Here is a 22,757-nt window from a genome sequence, read left to right on the forward strand (position 1 = left end):
AGCCCTGCACAGATCATTATGGTCTGTGCAGGTTTTGTTTGCTAAAAATTTTATTAAATGGTTAAATTCAGGGAATAAATGCATGTGGTCCTCCCCAAATCCATAAGCAGCTCTGGGCCTCTGAGCCTAGACTGGTATGGGAAAAATAGGGGTAAAAAAATGGAGTGGGGTTCCCCCTATTTTCCAATAACCAGCACTAGGCAACAATATAGCAGGAGTGCACACAGTGTGGGGTCGCTGAGAGCCAGATTAAGGGGGCACGGCCACAAGGGGGGACTAGGGGAACAGCTGTACCAGGCCCCAACATTCTAGGGGGCCCCAGACCTCACAGCTTAACCTAAATAAAACCATTGTCTGTACTCCTGCAGTGATCATCATGTTGCAGGAAATGGAATCCATCTAGAAGACATAGAAGAAGGTAAGTTTTGGGTGTTGATGGATACTGTGGGTGCTGGAGAGACACTGTGGGGGTTGGAGAGATGCTGGGGCTGGAGGGCCACTGTGGGGCTGGAGGGACACTGTGGGCTGGTGAAAGACTATGGGGGCTGGAGAGATACTGTGGGGACTGGAGACTGAAGAGAGGCTGAGGGCTGGAGCAACATTGTGAGGACTGGAGAGACCCCTAAAAAAATTACTGTACTGGGCCACATGATTTCTATTGCTGGCCCTATGCACAGAAAACATGTACACTGGGCCCCCTCTAACAGAGGGCCCCCATCCATTAACTACAGCTGCACTGCAGAGGAGGACTGCATTGTGAACTAGAATAGAGAGGATGAATTCAAGCAGAGGCGAGACTAAATGGCACTGTACAGTCATATAAGAGAGGAGGGGAGGAGCTGCTGCAGACCCAGAGTGAAGAGGACTATCCAGCAGCCAGCCTATAAGAGAGACTCAGGGACTGTCTATATGCATGTATGTATTTATATATGTATCTACTGTATGTATATATGTGTATCATATGTATTCTCCCAGAATGGCCGGGAAGCTCCCAAATCTCAGATGCTGCTCCCGGCCGCCCACAAGAGCATTCAAGTATCCCAGAGGCTGACCTGCATCTGCCCAGCATCGCCCACTTCTGGAATATAGTGGCGTCCAGACAGTACATTATGCAATTCATGCTGAATCAAGTAATTGTAGCCACACCTATCGCTTTACAATGCTGCTAATCTCCCCCATAATACGCTAACCAAACTGACCCTTATGTCACACCACACACCCCGTATGCCCTTCTGCTGTGCTGACCTGGCTGCAGGGGGGCAAGTAAGATGTGTATAGGTGTATGACTGTATGTATGTTTGCATGTGTGTGGTCTTATGTATGTACATATGTGGCGGTGGGCCGGGAGACTTGCCCTCCTTTGCTGGTATGGCCAGGAGCACCAACCGATTTTTCCGGAGCCTCCCGGCCATTGTGGGATAGTATGATATGTGTATGACATGCTCAGTATGCTGTGTGTTCCAGGTGTGTCACAACGCTTATATACATTCACTATTCTCTCTATTATACAGCTGTGCTCTTAGTTTATACAGTATAGCCAATAAACTCCCATGTCTTGTTAAGCAATTTCCATCCCCTTCATTCCCCATTTCTGTAGCACTGAACAGTACAGTTTAACTATAGTGTGTGTGTATGTTTGTGTGTGTATATATGTGTGAATACGTGTGTGTGTGTGTGTATATATATATGTATGTGTGTGTATATGTGTGTATATGTATGTGTGTGTGTATATGTGTGTGTGTGTGTGTCATTGTACGCCACATACAGTACAGTATATTGTTGTTCTTGCAGTCTCGCTAAATAACCGCTCTCACACTGTTTTTCTTTTTGCATCATTGCAGTCAGGGCTATAACTAGAGTGGTGCGATATGTACCACGGCACAGGGCACCAGAGGGCAGGGGGCACTGATTGGTGGCGCCTGTCAATTATCTGTTTATATTAATTCTCATTTGTAGCTTTCTCTGCTTTGATCCTCGGCATCTCCTGGCCGCCCCATCACTGTAGTTGACCCCCCCTCCATGTCGCCACCTCCCTAAGCACCTTCAGTCCCACCATCCTTTATTTATTGCGCACATTTTATAATACTGTCATATCCGAAACTCTAACCCACCGCTGATATTTGCTGCATATATACTACAAGTAACACTGTTTGTCATACTCACCAACTTTTGATCAGTTCTCCCCGGGAGAAGCCCAGTGAGAGTCCGCAGTTGGGCAGTGATGGGGGCAGGACCATCCGCGTCATTAGGCCATGCCCTCTTGTGGCGAAATCCCGCGAATCACGCATATTTTAATAGGGTAAGGGGCCAATGGATGCATTATGATAGAATCACGACATTAAGCCCCAGCCGCTAACGATGGACCACGGATTCCAGGTAAGTTTCTCCCCATTCTGCCCACTTCACTAGGAGCAAAAGTGGGTGGGATGCAGGAGAAGTGCCTACTCTTCCTGGGGTGCGGGGAGCTACCGGAAAAATCTGGAGCCTCCCATGACTTCCAGGAGTGTAGGCAAGTATGCTCTCTCTATAGCTTCAGTCGGTGATCTACCCTGCCAGCTCCAAGCTTGTGCACGGCTGTCCTGATGGACAAATCCAACTGCAGATGCAGCTTCACCAGTGCTCTCCTACATCTAGAGCTGGTGAGTTATGCTGGGTACACAATTAACGATGTGTACCCAGCATGATCTCATAAGCGACAGGACCAGCGGGGGTCCCAGCATCGGCAAGAACATACACACTTGCTGATGTTGGAGCCATGCTGCATTCGGTAGCATGGCCACCACTAACAATGTCGCCCTTTGGACCTGCATGCAGGGGATGAGTTATGGGTAGGGTTTAGGGTTAGGCGCCTCCAGGTGGGTTAGGCTGTAGGGAGGAGGTAATTTATTAGGCACTATAGGAAGAGTTAGAGGTAGGGATTAGGGTACCTCCAGAAGGGTTAGGTTAGGCTGTAGATGTAAAGTTGAGGGTTAGGCATCTCCAGGTGGGTTAACCTTAAGTTGTAGGGGGGGGGAGTGTAGAATAGGCACTAGCGGAAGAGTTAAGGGTAGGGATTAGGGTTAGGTATCTCAGGGTTAGGCTGTAGGGGGGAATGTGAGGTGTCTCCAGGTGGGTCAGCATTAAGCTGTAGGGGGAGATGAAGGTTATGCACTAGGGGAAGAGTTAAATGTAAGGATTATGGTTAGGAGCCTCCAGGTGGGTTAGGGTTTGGCTGTAGTGGGGTGGTGAGGGTTAGGCACTAGAGGAAGAGTTAGGGATTAGGGTTAGGTGCCTCCAGGTGGGTTAAGGTTAGGCTGTAGGGGTGAGGGTTAGGTGTCAGACTTGTATTAGTTTGTAAACCAGGTGTCTGAAGAAAGTCTGTATGGGTGTCTTAAGGTGTGTATAGGAAGCTGGCAGGTCTAAGGAGACCTCCTGACATGAGATAGAGAATACCTCCCTAACCGGGAATCGAACCTGAGGTCTCGGCGGAGAGATGCCGGATCGTACCTACTAGACCACAAGGCACTTCAGTGTTGGAGACAGGTTGGCATGTGTTGCAGGGAAAAGTGGAACAGTAGTTTAACCAGGCTGGTACTGGATTAATTAATGAAGATATATAATGACACGCTGATTACATGAGACTGTAACCGGAGATGATGTAGTGGTAGATCCTGGCAATGGATTAACCAGGCTGGAACTGGGTTGTCACTGTAGTCCAGGATCCGGGGGTACTCAGACGATAGCAGTACCGGAAGCAGACCAACACCGGAATGGGTAGTGGAAAGTGTACAGAACAGATGGAGAGGAACCAGCAGGCTCACTGGCAGCAGGCAGGATGCTAGTTGGGCCAACTGGAACCGGCAGAGATTACCTGTGCAGCCAGTGGGATAGCTGACACAGGTGTAGAACACTCGCAGAGATCCGTGCAGCAATCTGGAACAAAAATTTCACAAACAGGAGTGCAATAGGAGCACAGTATAGCTTACTCAGCAAGGACTGAGGATAGACATTGTACTGGCAATTAGGTAGATTCAGCAGCTGGGATTTATACTCCTGGGTCCCCCAGGATAGGCAGAACCGAGCAGGGCTGAAGAAAGCCGGGCCAGGTCCAGGTAACGGAGGGGCGTGGCCAAATCGTGGGAGGCATGGCCACGCCCCCTTGACAAAAAAATAATAATAAATCTCTTTGACTGCACGCTGGGGAGGGGGGCGCTGTAAGCCCCCCAGCCCGGTGCTAAGCAGAGGGGGGGCACGATCAGTGTGATTGCTCCCCCCCACAGCCATAGGAGACTGCTCTGGCTGTTGCAGCAGCCGCGAGCAGTCTCGCACTGCAGCCCAGCACAAGCTGTGTGCTGAGCTGCTGTGAGGGAGGGGGGTGCGATGCCAGACCCAGGCCCCGCCAGGCCCCTCTAGCAAGCCCGGGCAAACTGTACCCACTCCCCCCCCTCTCAGCACCCATGGAAGAGAGTCAGGTGGTACAGGGAGGCTCAGGCTGTCACTCAATTGGACGCTGCAGTCAGCTGATCGGAACTTGTCATCACAGAACTTTAGTACAGGCTTTGATGTTGTCTGAGGCCTAGCAGGCTAGGAAATACTGCAGCCTGTATGACAAGAATGTAACAGAGAGTGCTGGCAGAATAGGTAAGTGACCCGGTGGCAAGGAAAACAGGCCAATGTTGTGGCATTAGGCACCAGGGGAAGAGTTAGGGGTAGGGATTAGGGTTAGGCCATACTTGCCTACCCTCCCGATTTGGTCGGGAGCCTCCCGAAAATTGGGTGCTGCTCCCGGCCTCCCGGGAAGACAGGCAAGTCTCCCGGCCGCTGCCGACCCCTCCTGCCCCCCACCGCAATTACAAGAGAATCCTCGGCAGCGGGGGGCCTGTGATGCGATTCACGCCGAATCGCGTCATTTTGGTCCCGCCCCCGCTTCACAATGCCGTGATTATCGGCATTGTGTTGCGGGGGTGGGGCCAAAATGATGTGATTGTGTGGCCACGCCCCCAGTTCCACCCACACGTGCCGGCCACGCCCCCTGATTTTGCCGATCTGGCTGCCCCCTCCCGGAAGGGGCAGCCAGAATGTCGGCATCCTTGGGTTAGGTGCCTCCAGGCAGGATAGTGTTAGGCTGTAGGGGGAGGTGAAGGTTAGGCACTAGGGGAAGAGTAAGGGATAGGGATTAGGGTTACGCACCTCAGGGTGGGTTAGGGTTAGGCTGTAAGGGGGAAGTGAGGATTAGGCACTAGGGAAGAGTTAGGGGTAGGGATTAGGATTAGGCATCTCCTGGAACATTAGAGTTAGGCTGTAGGTGCAGGGGAGGATTAGTCACTAATGGAAGAGTTAGGGGTAGGGATTAGGGTTAGGCATCTCCTGGAGCATTAGGGTTAGGCTGTAGGTGCAGGTGAGGGTTAGGCACTAGGAGAAAAGTTATGGGTAGTGATTAGGGTTAGGCACCTATGGGCAGGTTAGGGTTAGGCTGTAGGAGGGAAGCTAAGGGTTAGGCACTAAGGAAAGAGTTAGGGGTACATATTAGGGTTAAGGATGGGCGAGAAGACACCTCTCCATTAGGCATTTAGGCCAAAAGTAATGGTCACGGGACCCGTAAACCAGGCTGGAGCCACTGCAGCCATTGGGACCAGGTAAGTTACTGCTGGACCACCAGGGAAATTTGGTCTACATTCTATTGTGTTGACATGATAAATGTCAACATGGTCACTGTTGACATGCTAAGCATGCCAATATTTCGACCATGTTGACATTGTCATGTTGACCTGATGTATGTGGACATGATACATGCCGACCTAACACAGCCCTTCTGCTGGCTGATGGGGAGTTTCCTAGTACTCTGCTTTCTCCATCTTAAAAGGAACACCATTAAAGCTTTCTCTCATACAACATTCTGTACGTACACATGCTTGTGCTGTCATGCACATGTAGCCTTGTGGCTTTCCTTGCATCATACCCTCTCACCTTCAGGACATTGGGTACCTGACGGATTAGGAATGCAGACTGGACTGGGACATGAAATAAGAGGTCTCAGAAAAAGAAAATGATGTGAGAGAGGTCCTTCCTCAAGGTGACCATCATGCCCTACCAAATCGAGAACTGCCCCAAAAATAGGAATTTTGGTTTAAGTGAAGATCATCACTGGCACACAGATTCTGAGTCTCACCTATGGGTACTCAAATTATATTAAATGGCCTGGGCCTAATGACCAGGGTTCCTTACAGATATCTCCCTTCCTAAATATTCACATTGCCCTGGGCCTAATGACCAGGGTCACTCACAGATGCCCAGGCCTAGAACCTGCCTACTCAGGGGCATTGAAGAAGTGACCTCAGCCTAATGCCCAGTGTTACTTTATTATAAATGGGCCACAGACATCATGCCCACCTTTCTGCACAACAGACCTGATGCCTGACTAACCCCATGGATCCTGGTGGTCAAGGGAGGCTTGACTACCCTGGTGGTCAAGGGAGGGTGTTAATAATACCGGTGGCCCAAGACCACCTACCAGTATGTTGGGAGTGGTTGCAGTGGGGAGCTTTGCTTATAGCTTTTTTGCTTCCCTCCACTGCAGCACTCCCTGGTCCTCAGCATCTTGCTTGTAAGTCCTGGCTAGCCTACCGCCTCTCTGCTTTATCCAGCTGGCACTGGGCATCTTCATTCTTGAGCATGGTGTCTTCTGACCTCTTGCCCGCTGCTGCCACTGAACTGGCTCTTCCACCCAGCAGTGTCTGACGTCAGACGCCGTGGGCAAGTCGAGCCTTGATGTGGTTTGTCGCCATTGACTTGCTCTGGCTGCTTCCTATTGGCTTATGCTCTGTGAGCCATGATTGGCTCACGGCCCTGTACCAAATTCAAACTGCCACAGCTGTTTAATGGCAGCCAATCATCGAGCTGCACTTACCTGCAGATGCTTATTGGCCGGGACTGGGAACATACACCCTGTCCCAGAACCGCCCACTAATGTGTCCCGCTCGGGACACCTCCTCACCATGCTGCAAAACTTCTGGTGCAGTGGATCAGATACGCAATGTATATACTATATATAACCCATCATCTGTGACCACTCAGCTTTGGAGCTTTCCCTCATATATAATTTCATTAAATATTTATTGGAATGAGTACCTCGATAATAACATAGACCTCGGGGACAGACTGATTATTATTGGGAGGTATCAGAGGTGGTGATGTGAGGACACATTTTTAGCTATATACTGCCAAAGCTCAGCCGGCATAAAGACGCCCACCACTGCCGTCTCATATCCGTCCAATGTCGCACTCCTGCGTAAGCATCGGTACCATCGCCGCACATCGGTCAGTCATGCAGCAGGAACGGGAAGTCTGAGCGGCCACAGACACTGCAGCTCTCCCCACACGCAGAGGTCTCACGCTGCTAATGCAATCGCTATGGCTAATTTATACACGCCCATGAGATGGGAACGGTTAGACACACCTACTTTTACTTAACCACCCCCCGTTACCACCCCCAAACGCTGAGCACATAACTCACTTTACAAATGGATTCTCTGTGCGAATGTAATCACAGAGTAATTGTGATGCAGGTGCAGAGCAACTTACACACATGCGCAATAGTATCGCTCCAACTGCATAAACATCGGTATTGCGTCCGCTGCTAAATCAGGTGCACTATACCACCGGCTATGCTCCTGCCCCTATACCACCGGCTATGCTCCTGCCCCTATACCACCGGCTATGCTCCTGCCCCTATACCACCGGCTATGCTCCTGCCCCTATACCACCGGCTATGCTCCTGCCCCTATACCACCGGCTATGCTCCTGCCCCTATACCACCGGCTATGCTCCTGCCCCTATACCACCGGCTATGCTCCTGCCCCTATACCACCGGCTATGCTCCTGCCCCTATACCACAGGCTATGACCTGCCCCTATACCACAGGCTATGCTCCTGCCCCTATACCACAGGCTATGCTCCTGCCCCTATACCACAGGCTATGGTCCTGCCCGTATACCACAGGCTATGTTCCTGCCCGTATACCACAGGCTATGTTCCTACCTGTGCACCACAGGCTATGTTCCTGCCCATATACCACAGGCTATGTTCCTGCCCATATACCATGGGCTATGATCCTGCCCATATATCACAGGCTATGTTCCTACCCATGTTCAGGCCCCCCGAGTGTCCAGGCCCGGGACTAAAGTCCCGACAGTCTTCCCCTGATGGCAGCACTGCCTCTAACGCTAGTATTACATGCAACTCATATTTCACAGGAACTGGTCAAATGCCTTCATCCTGTAATATATTCAGCACTCAGAGTCATCCAAATTACTGGCTATACATGTTACACACATAAACACAGGAGACCACCTAGTGTACATCTCATATACCTACCCCCAATACCTACTCTACATGTTACAAACACACAGGAGACCCCCTAGTGTGCATCTCATATACCTACCCCCAATACCTACTCTACATGTTACACACACACAGGAGACCCCCTAGTGTGCATCTCATATACCTACCCCCATTACCTGCTGTACATGTTACACACACACAGGAGACCCCCTAGTGTGCATCTCATATACCTACCCCCATTACCTGCTGTACACACTCTAACATTCTTTTCCCCTGTATCTGGAGAGGAAGTCCTGTCCCTCATCCAGTCCTCCCCACCTTCGACCCCCTTGACCCTATCCCTTCACATCTGCTCCACTACCTCTCTCCTTCTGCATGCTCCCATCTTGCCCACCTCCTTAATCTCCTTAATATGTCCCTTCTGCATTCAAACATGCCCTTGTCTCCCCCATTCTTAAAAAAACTACCCTTGATCATAACACTCTCTCCAACTACCGACCCATCTCTCTCCTCCCTTTTGCCTCCAAGCTCTTTGAGCATGTTGTTTACACCCGCTTTACCACCTTTTTTTCCCCCACTACCTCCTTGATCCTTTTCAGTCTGACTTCTATTCTCTCCACTCAAACTGCCCTTGCAAAAGTCAGCAATGGCCACCATGCTGCTAAATCCAAGGGCCACTACTCTCTACTCATTCTTCTTAACCTCTCTGCTGCTTTTGACACTGTGGACCACCCTCTACTTCTGCATATCCTTTACTCCCTTGGTCTATGTGACACTGCCCTCTCCTGGCTGTCCTCCTACCTCTCTGACCGATCCTTCTCTTTCTCCTCTCATGACCCCATACAGCCTCTTACAGTAGATGTTTCCCAAGGATGTGTTCTTGGACCTCTCCTTTTTTCACTCCATATGTCCTCACTAGGTGAACTCATCAGCTCTTTTGACCTCCATGCTGATGATACTCAGATCTACCTTTCCTCCCCTGACCTCTCCCCCTCTCTACTAGTATCTCCAACTGTCTCTCTGCCATCTCTTCCTGGATGTTCCAGCGATTTCTTAAACTTAATATGTCTAAGACTGAGCTGATCATTTTCCCACCCCACAACATAACCTCACTTCCCACCATTTCTTTATCAATTGATGGCACAGCTATCTCCTCTAGCCCCGAAGTGCGCTGTCTTGGAGTTATTCTGGACTCCACCATCTCCTTCAAACCACATATCCAGAATCTCTTGCAGTCCTGTCGTTTTCATCTTAAAAATATTTCCAAGATCAGACCCTTTCTCACCCAGGATGCCACTAAAACCCTCATACACATTTTTTATCTCCAGATTGGACTACTGCACTGGTTATCAAACTTACACAGTTCACGATTTCCAGGTCACCCAGCAGGTGCACAGGTGTATTCAATACTCACTGACACATTATAAAAGATCCATAGGTAGAGCTAATTATCTCACTTGTGATTCTGTGAGGAGACATGGAAAACATGCACTGTTTGGGGTCCTGAGAACCAAGTTTGAGAAGCTGTGGACTACTGTAACCTCTTCCTATCTGGCCTCCCCAACTCCCTTCTCTCCCCTCTCCAGTCTGTCTTCAATGCTGCTGCTCTGCTCATCTTCCTCTCAAAATACTCTGCATCTGCCTCCCCTCTCCTACAAGCCCTCCACTGGCTCCCCTTCCCTTTCAGAACCCCATTTAAAGTTCTCACGCTCGCTCACAAAGCCCTCACCCATTCCTCTCCCATTTACATCTCTGATCTCATCTCCCTTCACTCTCCTCTCTCTACATTCAACAAATGCACGCCACCTCTCATGTTAATTGATTATTTCCTCCCACTCCCGACACCAAGATTTTGCCTGCGCTGCTCCCCACTTTTGGAACTATCTCCCTCTTCCCATCAGACTCTCCACCTCTCTACGATCCTTCAAACGGGCTCTCAAGACCCACTACTTCATCAAAGCCTTTCAGCTCTCATATTAACTTGCTGCTACATGCTCCTTCCTCCCTGCCTACCCCATCTGTGTCACTCCTGTTTGTCTGCCCCTCCCCTTTAGCATGTAAGCTCTTATGAGCAGGGCCCTCTACCCTCTTGTGCTTCTCCATTCTCTACTTTCATCTACTTCTTACTCCAAACTAGGGCATCTAACACTTGGTTGCTTTGCTCTATTGCTTATCTGGGTGTTATGGTCGCAAATGTAGCAATGTCATCCTATTTGTTTATGTATTTTGTAAGGCGCTGCGGAACACTGGTGGTGCCATAAAAATAAATGATAATAATAATAATAATAATAATAATAATAATAATAAAACATGTTACACACAGGAGACCCCCTAGTGTGCATCTCATATACATACCCCCAATACCTGCTGTACATGTTACACAGACACACAGGAGACCCCCTAGTGTACATCTCATATACCTACCCCAATACCTGCTGTACATGTTACACACAGGAGACCCCCTTGTGTGCATCTCATATACCTACCCCCAATACCTGCTGTACATGTTACACACAGAGACACAGGAGACCCCCTAGTGTACATCTCATATACCTACCCCCAATACCTGCTGTACATGTTACACACAGGAGACCCCCTTGTGTGCATCTCATATACCTACCCCCAATACCTGCTGTACATGTTACACAGACACACAGGAGACCCCCTAGTGTACATCTCATATACCTACCCCCAATACCTGCTGTACATGTTACACACAGACACACAGGAGACCCCTAGTGTACATCTCATACACCTACCCCCAATACCAGCTGTACATGTTACACACAGGAGACCCCCTTGTGTGCATCTCATATACCTACCCCCAATACCTGCTGTACATGTTACACACAGAGACACAGGAGACCCCCTAGTGTACATCTCATATACCTACCCCCAATACCTGCTGTACATGTTACACACAGGAGACCCCCTTGTGTGCATCTCATATACCTACCCCCTATACCTGCTGTACATGTTACACACAGAGACACAGGAGACCCCCTAGTGTACATCTCATATACCTACCCCCAATACCTGCTGTACATGTTACACACAGGAGACCCCCTAGTGTACATCTCATATACCTACCCCCAATACCTGCTGTACATGTTACACACAGGAGACCCCCTAGTGCACATCTCATATACCTACCCCCAATACCTGCTGTACATGTTACACACAGAGACACAGGAGACCCCCTAGTGTACATCTCATATACCTACCCCCAATACCTGCTGTACATGTTACACACACACACACAGGAGACCCCCTAGTGCACATCTCATATACCTACCCCCAATACCTGCTGTACATGTTACACACAGAGACACAGGAGACCCCCTAGTGTACATCTCATATACCTACCCCCAGTACCTGCTGTACATGTTACACACACACACACAGGAGACCCCATTGTGTGCATCTCATATACCTACCCCCAATACCTGCTGTACATGTTACACACAGAGGACTTCATTCAGAGTCGGTCGAAGCGGCCGCACGCAGCCGATGTTCGCTAAACTGTGCATGCGTACAGTTCGCAATGCACGTGCGCAAACTAGCCGCTACGATCAGAAATTTCTCTCTCCTTGAACACCGCCAGGTCGGTAGTTTGAGTGACAGATTGCGGTGTTTGTGGGTGGTAACAGGGGAAGGTGCTTGAAAACGGGGGTGTGGAGATCCGAACACAGGCGTGCCTCATTATGCAAACGGCGTTTTATGGGAGTGCATAATTAACAAAGTAGTGTCATGGCACACGTGACAGGGGAGGTTTTACACTGACATGATCGTAGAGCTTAAGAGAGGGTAAGGTCAACCTTTACCTCTACGACCAGTTCCGATGGTAAACGATGCTCGCTATTAATCCTTATGTAGCCGGAGATGACATGCTATGCGTACGAGATGTGGGCGTATTTTTAGCGATCCGACCACATACACCCCTTGGTCGGCCAGCTAACGATCCGACCTTAGGGACGCAACATGCGAGTGCATCATTAGCATATCCGGCCCCTTTTTCCACACGACCGTGCGGCCGCTTCGACCGACTCTGAATGAGGTCCAGAGACACAAGAGACCCTCTAGTGTACATTACATATACCTACCCCCAATACCTGCTGTACATGTTACACACAGACACACAGGAGAACCCCTAGTGTACATCTCATATACCTACCCCAATACCTGCTGTACATGTTACACACAGGAGACCCCCTAGTGTACATCTCATATACCTACCCCCAATACCTGCTGTACATGTTACACATAGGAGACCCCCTAGTGTACATCTCATATACATACCCCTAATACCTACTGTACATGTTGCACACAGACACACAGGAGACCACCTAGTGTACATATCATATACCTACCCCCAATACCTGCTGTACATGTTACACACAGACACAAAGGAGACCCCCTAGTGTACATCTCATATACCTACCCCCAATACCTGCTGTACATGTTACACACAGACACACAGGAGACCACCTAGTGTACATCTCATATACCTAACCCCAATACCTACTCTACATGTTACAAACACACAGGAGACTCCCTAGTGTGCATCTCATATACCTACCCCCAATACCTACTCTACATGTTACAAACACACAGGAGACCCCCTAGTGTGCATCTCATATACCTACCCCCAATACCTACTCTACATGTTACACACACACAGGAGACCCCCTAGTGTGCATCTCATATACCTACCCCCATTACCTGCTGTACATGTTACACACACACAGGAGACCCCCTAGTGTGCATCTCATATACCTACCCCCATTACCTGCTGTACACACTCTAACATTCTTCTCCCCTGTATCTGGAGAGGAAGTCCTGTCCCTCATCCAGTCCTCCCCACCTTCGACCCCCTTGACCCTATCCCTTCACATCTCCTCCACTACCTCTCTCCTTCTGCATGCTCCCATCTTGCCCACCTCCTTAATATGTCCCTTCTGCATTCAAACATGCCCTTGTCTCCCCATTCTTAAAAAAACTACCCTTGATCATAACACTCTCTCCAACTACCGACCCATCTCTCTCCTCCCTTTTGCCTCCAAGCTCTTTGAGCATGTTGTTTACACCCGCTTTACCACCTTTTTTTTCCCCCACTACCTCCTTGATCCTTTTCAGTCTGACTTCCATTCTCTCCACTCAAACTGCCCTTGCAAAAGTCAGCAATGGCCACCATGCTGCTAAATCCAAGGGCCACTACTCTCTACTCATTCTTCTTAACCTCTCTGCTGCTTTTGACACTGTGGACCACCCTCTACTTCTGCATATCCTTTACTCCCTTGGTCTATGTGACACTGCCCTCTCCTGGCTGTCCTCCTACCTCTCTGACCGATCCTTCTCTTTCTCCTCTCATGACTCCTCTCCCCCCTACAGCCTCTTACAGTAGATGTTTCCCAAGGTTGTGTTCTTGGACCTCTCCTTTTTTCACTCCATATGTCCTCACTAGGTGAACTCATCAGCTCTTTTGACCTCCATGCTGATGATACTCAGATCTACCTTTCCTCCCCTGACCTCTCCCCCTCTCTACTAGTATCTCCAACTGTCTCTCTGCCATCTCTTCCTGGATGTTCCAGCAATTTCTTAAACTTAATATGTCCAAGACTGAGTTGATCATTTTCCCACCCCACAACATAACCTCACTTCCCACCATTTCTTTATCAATTGATGGCACAGCTATCTCCTCTAGCCCCGAAGTGCGCTGTCTTGGAGTTATTCTGGACTCCACCATCTCCTTCAAACCACATATCCAGAATCTCTTGCAGTCCTGTCGTTTTCATCTTAAAAATATTTCCAAGATCAGACCCTTTCTCACCCAGGATGCCACTAAAACCCTCATACACATTTTTTATCTCCAGATTGGACTACTGCACTGGTTATCAAACTTACACAGTTCACGATTTCCAGGTCACCCAGCAGGTGCACAGGTGTATTCAATACTCACTGACACATTATAAAAGATCCATAGGTAGAGCTAATTATCTCACTTGTGATTCTGTGAGGAGACATGGAAAACATGCACTGTTTGGGGTCCTGAGAACCAAGTTTGAGAACCTGTGGACTACTGTAACCTCTTCCTATCTGGCCTCCCCAACTCCCTTCTCTCCCCTCTCCAGTCTGTCTTCAATGCTGCTGCTCGGCTCATCTTCCTCTCAAAATACTCTGCATCTGCCTCCCCTCTCCTACAAGCCCCCAATACCTGCTGTACATGTTACACACAGAGGACTTCATTCAGAGTCGGTCGAAGCGGCCGCACGCAGCCGATGTTCGCTAAACTGTGCATGCGTACAGTTCGCAATGCACGTGCGCAAACTAGCCGCTACGATCAGAATTTTCTCTCTCCTTGAACACCGCCAGGTCGGTAGTTTGAGTGACAGATTGCGGTGTTTGTGGGTGGTAACAGGGGAAGGTGCTTGAAAACGGGGGAGTGGAGATCCGAACGCAGGCGTGCCTCATTATGCGAACGGCGTTTTATGGGAGTGCATAATTAACAAAGTAGTGTCATGGCACACGTGACAGGGGAGGTTTTACACTGACATGATCGTAGAGCTTAAGAGAGGGTAAGGTCAACCTTTACCTCTACGACCAGTTCCGATGGTAAACGATGCTCGCTATTAATCCTTATGTAGCCGGAGATGACATGCTATGCGTACGAGATGTGGGCGTATTTTTAGCGATCCGACCGCATACACCCCTTGGTCGGCCAGCTAACGATCCGACCTTAGGGAAGCAACATGCGAGTGCATCATTAGCATATCCGGCCCCTTTTTCCACACGACCGTGCGGCCGCTTCGACCGACTCTGAATGAGGTCCAGAGACACAGGAGACCCTCTAGTGTACATCACATATACCTACGCCCAATACCTGCTGTACATGTTACACACAGACACACAGGAGAACCCCTAGTGTACATCTCATATACCTACCCCAATACTGCGGGAAATGTTACACATAGACACACACACACACACGAGACCCCCTAGTGTACATCTCATATACCTACCCCCAATAACTGCTGTACATGTTACACACAGGAGACCCCCTAGTGTACATCTCATATACCTCCCCCAATACCTACTGTACATGTTACACCCAGACACACAGGAGACCACCTAGTGTACATATCATATACCTACCCCCAATACCTGCTGTACATGTTACACACAGACACACAGGAGACCCCCTAGTGTACATCTCATATACCTACCGCCAATACCTGCTGTACATGTTACACACAGACACACAGGAGACCACCTAGTGTACATCTCATATACCTACCCCCTATACCTTCTGTACATGTTACACACAGACACACACACACACAGGAGACTACCTAGTGTACATCTCATATACCTACCCCCAATACCTTCTGTACATGTTACACACAGACACACAGGGGACCCCCTATTGTACATCTCATATACCTACCCCCTATACCTTCTGTACATGTTACACACAGACACACACACACACACAGGAGACCCCCTAGTGTACATCTCATATACCTACCCCCAATACCTGCTGTACATGTTACACACAGGAGACTCCCTAGTGTACATCTCATATACCTACCCCCAATAACTGCTGTACATGTTACACACACACACAAAGGAGACCCCCTAGTGTACATCTCATACACCTACCCCCAATACCTACTGTACATGTTACACACAGACACACAGGAGACCCCCTAGTGTACATCTCATATACCTACCCCCAATACCTGCTGTACATGTTACACACAGACACACAGGAGACCCCCTAGTGTACATCTCATACACCTACCCCCAATACCTACTGTACATGTTACACACAGACACACAGGAGACCCCCTAGTGTACATCTCATATACCTACCCCCAATACCTGCTGTACATGTTACACACAGACACACAGGAGACCCCCTAGTGTACATCTCATATACCTACCCCCAATTCCTGCTGTACATGTTACACACAGACACACAGGAGACCCCCTAGTGTACTTCTCATATACCTACCCCCCAATACCTGCTGTACATGTTACACACAGACACAGGAGACCCCTTAGTGTACATCTCATACACCTACCCCCAATACCTGCTGTACATGTTACACACAGACACACAAGAGAACCCCAAGTGTACATATCATATACCTACCCCCAATACCTACTGTACATGTTACACACACAGGAGACCCCCTAGTGTATATCTCATATACCTACCCCCAATACCTGCTGTACATGTTACACACACACACAGGAGACCCCCTAGTGTACATCTCATATACCTACCCCCAATACCTGCTGTACATGTTACACACAGACACACAGGAGACCCCCTAGTGTACATATCATATACTTGCCCGCAATACCTGCTGTACATGTTACACACAGACACACAGGAGACCCCCTAGTGTACATCTCATATACCTACCCCCAATATCTGCTGTACATGTTACACACACAGGAGACCCCCTAGTGTACATCTCATATACCTACCCCTATACCTGCTGTACATGTTACACACAGACACACAGGAGACCCCCTAGTGTACATCTCATATACCTACCCCCAATACCTGCTGTACATGTTACACACACAGGAGACCCCCTAGTGTACATCTCATATACCTACCCCCATTACCTGCTGTACATGTTACACACAGGAGACCCTCTAGTGTACATCTCATACACCTACCCCCAATACCTGCTGTACATGTTACACACAGACACACAGGAGACCAGCTAGTGTGCATCTCATATACCTACCCCAATACCTACTGTACATGTTTCACACAGACACACAGGAGACCCCCTAGTGTGCATCTCATATACCTACCCCCAATACCTGCTGTACATGTTACACACACAGGAGACCCCCTAGTGTACATCACATATACCTACCCCCAATACCTGCTGTACATGTTACACACACAGGAGACCCCCTAGTGTACATCTCATATACCTACCCCCAATACCTGCTGTACATGTTACACACACACACACACACAGGAGACCCCCTAGTGTGCATCTCGTATACCTACCCCCAATACCTGCTGTACATGTTACACACAGACACACAGGAGACCCCCTAGTGTGCATCTCATATACCTACCCCAATACCTGCTGTACATGTTACACACAGGAGACCCCCTAGTGTACATCTCGTATACCTACCCCCAATACCTGCTGTAGATGTTACACACAGGAGACCCCTTGTGTGCATCTCATATACCTACCCCCAATACCTGCTGTACATGTTACACACAGAGACACAGGAGACCCCCTAGTGTATATCTCATATACCTACCCCCCAATACCTGCTGTACATGTTACACACAGACAAAGGAGACCCCCTAGTGTACATCTCATATACCTACCCCCAATACCTGCTGTACATGTTACACACAGACACACAGGAGACCCCCTAGTGTGCATCTCATATACCTACCCCCAATACCTGCTGTACATGTTACACACAGACACACAGGAGACCCCTAGTGTACATCTCATATACCTACCCCCAATACCTGCTGTACATGTTACACACAGGAGACCCTCTAGTGTACATCTCATACACCTACCCCCAATACCTGCTGTACATGTTACACACAGGAGACCCCCTAGTGTACATCTCATATACCTACCCCCAATACCTGCTGTAAATGTTACACACAGACACACAGGAGACCCCCTAGTGTACATCTCATACACCTACCCCCAATACCTGCTGTACATGTTACACACAGGAGACCCCCTAGTGCACATCTCATACACCTACCCCAATACCTACTGTACATGTTACACACAGACACACAGGAGACCCCCTAGTGTACATCTCATATACCTACCCCCAATACCTACTGTACATGTTACACACAGACACACAGGAGACCCCCTAGTGTACATCTCATATACCTACCCCCAATACCTGCTGTACATGTTACACACAGGAGACCACCTAGTGTACATCTCATACACCTACCCCCAATACCTGCTGTACATGTTACACACAGGAGACCCCCTAGTGTACATCTCATATACCTACCCCCAATACCTGCTGTACATGTTACACACAGGAGATCCCCTAGTGTACATCTCATATACCTACCCCCAATACCTGCTGTACATGTTACACACAGACACACAGGAGACCCCCTAGTGTGCATCTCGTATACCTACCCCCAATACCTGCTGTACATGTTACACACAGACACACAGGAGACCCCCTAGTGTACATCTCATATACCTACCCCCAATACCTGCTGTACATGTTACACACAGGAGACCCCCTAGTGTACATCTCATATACCTACCCCCAATACCTGCTGTACATGTTACACACACACACACAGGAGACCCCCTAGTGTGCATCTCGTATACCTACCCCCAATACCTGCTGTACATGTTACACACAGACACACAGGAGACCCCCTAGTGTGCATCTCATATACCTACCCCCAATACCTGCTGTACATGTTACACACAGAGACACAGGAGACCCCCTAGTGTACATCTCATATACCTACCCCCAATACCTGCTGTACATGTTACACACACACACACAGGAGACCCTCTAGTGTACATCTCATACACCTACCCCCAATACCTGCTGTACATGTTACACACAGGAGACCCCCTAGTGTACATCTCGTATACCTACCCCCAATACCTGCTGTACATGTTTCACACAGGAGACCCCTTGTGTGCATCTCATATACCTACCCCCAATACCTGCTGTACATGTTACACACAGGAGACCCCCTAGTGTACATCTCGTATACCTACCCCCAATACCTGCTGTACATGTTACACACAGACACACAGGAGACCCCCTAGTGTATATCTCATATACCTACCCCCCAATACCTGCTGTACATGTTACACACAGACAAAGGAGACCCCCTAGTGTACATCTCATATACCTACCCCCAATACCTGCTGTACATGTTACACACAGACACACAGGAGACCCCCTAGTGTGCATCTCATATACCTACCCCCAATACCTGCTGTACATGTTACACACACAGGAGACCCCCTAGTGTACATCTCATATACCTACCCCCAATACCTGCTGTACATGTTACACACAGGAGACCCTCTAGTGTACATCTCATATACCTACCCCCAATACCTGCTGTACATTTTACACACACAGGAGACCCCCTAGTGTACATCTCATATACCTACCCCCAATACCTGCTGTACATGTTACACACAGAGACACAGGAGACCCCCTAGTGTACATCTCATACACCTACCCCCAATACCTACTGTACATGTTACACACAGACACACAGGAGACTCCCTAGTGTACATCTCATATACCTACCCCCAATACCTGCTGTACATGTTACACACAGGAGACCCCCTAGTGTACATCTCATACACCTACCCCCAATACCTGCTGTACATGTTACACACAGGAGACCCCCTAGTGTACATCTCATATACCTACCCCCAATACCTGCTGTAAATGTTACACACAGACACACAGGAGACCCCCTAGTGTACATCTCATACACCTACCCCCAATACCTACTGTACATGTTACACACAGACACACAGGAGACCCCCTAGTGTACATCTCATATACCTACCCCCAATACCTGCTGTACATGTTACACACAGGAGACCCCCTAGTGTACATCTCATATACCTACCCCCAATACCTGCTGTACATGTTACACACACACACACAGGAGACCCCCTAGTGTGCATCTCGTATACCTACCCCCATTACCTGCTGTACATGTTACACACAGACACACAGGAGACCCCCTAGTGTACATCTCATATACCTACCCCCAATACCTGCTGTACATGTTACACACAGACACACAGGAGACCCCCTAGTGTACATCTTATATACCTACCCCAATACCTGCTGTACATGTTACACACACAGGAGACCCCCTAGTGTACATCTCATATACCTACCCCCAATACCTGCTGTACATGTTACACACAGGAGACCCCCTAGTGTACATCTTATATACCTACCCCAATACCTGCTGTACATGTTACACACACAGGAGACCCCCTAGTGTACATCTCATACACCTACCCCCAATACATGCTGTACATGTTACACACAGGAGATCCCCTAGTGTACATCTCATATACCTACACCCAATACCTGCTGTACATGTTACACACAGGAGACCCCCTAGTGTACATCTCATATACCTACCCCCAATACCTGCTGTAAATGTTACACACAGACACACAGGAGACCCCCTAGTGTACATCTCATACACCTACCCCCAATACCTACTGTACATGTTACACACAGACACACAGGAGACCCCCTAGTGTACATCTCATATACCTACCCCCAATACCTGCTGTACATGTTACACACAGGAGACCCCCTAGTGTACATCTCATATACCTACCCCCAATACCTACTGTACATGTTACACACAGACACACAGGAGACCCCCTAGTGTACATCTCATATACCTACCCCCAATACCTGCTGTACATGTTACACACAGGAGACCACCTAGTGTACATCTCATACACCTACCCCCAATACCTGCTGTACATGTTACACACAGGAGACCCCCTAGTGTACATCTCATATACCTACCCCCAATACCTGCTGTACATGTTACACACACACACACAGGAGACCCCCTAGTGTACATCTTATATACCTACCCCCAATACCTACTGTACATGTTACACACACAGGAGACCCCCTAGTGTACATCTCATATATCTACCCCCAATACCTGCTGTACATGTTACACACAGGAGACCCCCTAGTGTGCATCTCGTATACCTACCCCCAATACCTGCTGTACATGTTACACACACACACAGGAGACCCCCTAGTGTACATCTCATATACCTACTCCCAATACCTGCTGTACATGTTACACACAGGAGACCCCCTAGTGTACATCTCATATACCTACCCCCAATACCTGCTGTACATGTTACACACAGGAGATCCCCTAGTGTACATCTCATATACCTACCCCCAATACCTGCTGTACATGTTACACACAGACACACAGGAGACCCCCTAGTGTGCATCTCGTATACCTACCCCCAATACCTGCTGTACATGTTACACACAGACACACAGGAGACCCCCTAGTGTACATCTCATATACCTACCCCCAATACCTGCTGTACATGTTACACACAGGAGACCCCCTAGTGTACATCTCATATACCTACCCCCAATACCTGCTGTACATGTTACACACACACACACAGGAGACCCCCTAGTGTGCATCTCGTATACCTACCCCCAATACCTGCTGTACATGTTACACACAGACACACAGGAGACCCCCTAGTGTGCATCTCATATACCTACCCCCAATACCTGCTGTACATGTTACACACAGAGACACAGGAGACCCCCTAGTGTACATCTCATATACCTACCCCCAATACCTGCTGTACATGTTACACACACACACACAGGAGACCCTCTAGTGTACATCTCATACACCTACCCCCAATACCTGCTGTACATGTTACACACAGGAGACCCCCTAGTGTACATCTCGTATACCTACCCCCAATACCTGCTGTACATGTTTCACACAGGAGACCCCTTGTGTGCATCTCATATACCTACCCCCAATACCTGCTGTACATGTTACACACAGGAGACCCCCTAGTGTACATCTCGTATACCTACCCCCAATACCTGCTGTACATGTTACACACAGACACACAGGAGACCCCCTAGTGTATATCTCATATACCTACCCCCCAATACCTGCTGTACATGTTACACACAGACAAAGGAGACCCCCTAGTGTACATCTCATATACCTACCCCCAATACCTGCTGTACATGTTACACACAGACACACAGGAGACCCCCTAGTGTGCATCTCATATACCTACCCCCAATACCTGCTGTACATGTTACACACACAGGAGACCCCCTAGTGTACATCTCATATACCTACCCCCAATACCTGCTGTACATGTTACACACAGGAGACCCTCTAGTGTACATCTCATATACCTACCCCCAATACCTGCTGTACATTTTACACACACAGGAGACCCCCTAGTGTACATCTCATATACCTACCCCCAATACCTGCTGTACATGTTACACACAGAGACACAGGAGACCCCCTAGTGTACATCTCATACACCTACCCCCAATACCTACTGTACATGTTACACACAGACACACAGGAGACCCCCTAGTGTACATCTCATATACCTACCCCCAATACCTGCTGTACATGTTACACACAGGAGACCCCCTAGTGTACATCTCATACACCTACCCCCAATACCTGCTGTACATGTTACACACAGGAGACCCCCTAGTGTACATCTCATATACCTACCCCCAATACCTGCTGTAAATGTTACACACAGACACACAGGAGACCCCCTAGTGTACATCTCATACACCTACCCCCAATACCTACTGTACATGTTACACAC

This window comes from Taudactylus pleione, unplaced genomic scaffold (genome assembly GCF_031769625.1).
Source record: "Taudactylus pleione unplaced genomic scaffold, aTauple2 ptg000862l, whole genome shotgun sequence".
NCBI classification, from domain to species: domain Eukaryota; kingdom Metazoa; phylum Chordata; class Amphibia; order Anura; family Myobatrachidae; genus Taudactylus; species Taudactylus pleione.